A 2347-nucleotide genomic window follows, 5' to 3' on the forward strand; every position below is an offset into this window, starting at 1 on the left:
TTTCCCGCCTTTGGGCCCTTTGCGGCCCCACCGGGCCTGCACCGCCAATTCATGTCGGACCGCGCTTCCGCCCGTTGTGTTGCGCCCACCAGTTACCAGCCCGGACTGTGAGGCCGCCGGTCAACAACCCAGATCAACCTGAGCTTTTACGCCTTCCTTACGTGTACGAGTCCATGGGCCTTGTACTTCGAAGGCGAAGGACGCAGCCCTCAAAGCAACGTCGTCCCAGTTCTTCCGGGCAGCAGTCCAGCAATGAGACGGAGTACGCCCAGAGGCTCATGTGGCTGCACAACCAGCGCGGGGCCCACCTGCGTTTGCGCGAGATCGGCAGGCCTGACCGCAACCGCTGGCACGACCGGGTGAGGGTCATGGAGTGCGCCTTGCACCTGGCGATGGATGTGAACCAGAGCCTGTTCAGTCTGCACCGGCTGGCCACCGAGAAGAAGGACGCCCGCCTGTGCGACTTCCTGATGAGTCGCCACCTGCACGAGCAGGTGAAGTTCATCACGGAGCTGGGCGACCATCTCACCAACCTGTGCAAGATGGGAGCCCCGCAATCGGGCCTGGCCGAGCACCTCTTTGACAAGCTCACCCTGCACGACAGCGACAAGGACTGAGCCTGGACTGCCTTCCCCGTGGCCGTGGGGTGACTTCTCCAGGTCACCACGCCCGGCATGCATGTTGCAGTATCGCCCTTGCCAGACATTCCCTTGAGGTTTTTTTTTTTTTTTTTTTTTTTTTTCCCTTTTCCCCTTCTTCTTCCAGGTTGCCATTTCTTCCAATAAAGTTATTGGTTCCTAAATAAACAATGGTCTCTGGTGGATTGGTGTGTGCAGAACCCTCACCTTTTAAGCTTTCAGCAGGTATCCAAGCAAGCGTCCGTGCCGCCGACCCGTGCCCCATCCATCCCCAGGCGGCTCACGATCTCCGTGGACGGAGGGAGAAGGTATTGCGTGGGACCCTGGAACACACAACATCGATCATCCTTTTAAGACCACGTGCTGTATAGGCCTGTGGCGAGGTGGCTCGCATGGGGCCCCGGGGAACGTGGGTGCCGGTGCATAGGAAAAGTAGAAACCCACGCGGCCTGAAAATCACAGCGGCAGGAAGGAGAAGTGGTATTCTCCAAGGGCAGTCTCAGCCGTGAGGTTGGACTTTCATCTTTGTTCCAAGGGGCAGGAAGTTAGCAAGACAGCTGACGAGAAGAACACGTGATTTTAGAGCAGGCTCTTCTCGGCCAGCCACTTGCTTCCAGGCGCATAGGTACCTGCCGTTCACGGGACCGAGCCTCGGGTGGTTGCTTCCATGTACTTTGGCCCAGAGTCCAAGCACCAGGAACCCTCGCTCGGCCCCAGTGGCTTCGGACGACTGTCCTTTGGAACCACGCCGTGGAAAGAGCGTTCCACTTTTCCAAATGGCCAGCCCAACCTCAGACCCGAAAGCTGACCCACCGGCCCCTCCCTGGGACCACTGCCCAGTAAGGGCAGACATGCTTCACCTTGTTCTATTCAGGGGCCACAGCATGTGAGCTGGGTCCTAGGTCATAAAACACTTCCTGACTTGGGACAACTTCTTCCTTCCTCCCGCTTGATTTAGATGGATTTCGTCCCCAATTCTTGTCCTTTCCTAAGCTACGAAGTGAGAAGATCATTTCCTTGAGACGTCTCCTAAATTTTCATATCAGCACTTCGGTGCTACAAAACTTGCATCTAAGCACTGCTCTAGCTGCACCCCACAAATCTTGCTATGTGCTGTTTTGCTTCCGTCCAGTCCCACGTCATCTTGAGTTCCCCCCGGTCTCTCCGTTGACCCACACGTTGTTCAGACGTGCACTGGATCACTCGTTTCCAGATATTTGGGGATTTTCCCAGATCGTTCCGTGAACGATCTCCGGCTTAGCTCCGCCGCGGTCAGAGAACCCAGGGCACCCAATCCCCATCCTGTTGCCTTTGTTGACACTTGCGGCACGGCACGGAACGAGGTCCGTCTTGGGCGCTGTGTCGCGTGCACTCGGAAACCACGTGCTTCTGAAAGACGTGTTTCTGAACATTCCACTCTCACGCCTCTGCACTTTCTCTTAACGTGAAGCTTCCTTCATCCTCTCCTCCCCCTTTCTTCTCCCGATGATGACAATAATACTTCATTGGCTGCCTACGGGGAGGAGAACCCTGGGCCTTTCGAGACACGGAAATGCATTAATTGTTTCCTAACCTATTTTTCCTTTTAGAAAGTCAAAAAAGAAAACAAAATTCAAAGGAGACAGTTGACTCGTGGTGGCGCACCGGGCGCAAAACAACAGTTACCTACGCATACGCACACGAAAAAGGATACAGGGAGCGAAGCGGTG

The 2347-nt window shown here is 55.5% G+C and overlaps 1 pseudogene; it reads left to right on the forward strand.

Moving 5' to 3' along the window:
* The first annotated feature begins 92 nt into the window (after window positions 1-92).
* Window positions 93-617, forward strand: LOC105311729 (annotated as a pseudogene).
* Window positions 618-2347: the final 1730 nt, after the last annotated feature.

The sequence above is a fragment of the Pteropus vampyrus genome, unplaced genomic scaffold (assembly GCF_000151845.1).
Source record: "Pteropus vampyrus isolate Shadow unplaced genomic scaffold, Pvam_2.0 Scaffold1000007428, whole genome shotgun sequence".
Classification (NCBI taxonomy): domain Eukaryota; kingdom Metazoa; phylum Chordata; class Mammalia; order Chiroptera; family Pteropodidae; genus Pteropus; species Pteropus vampyrus.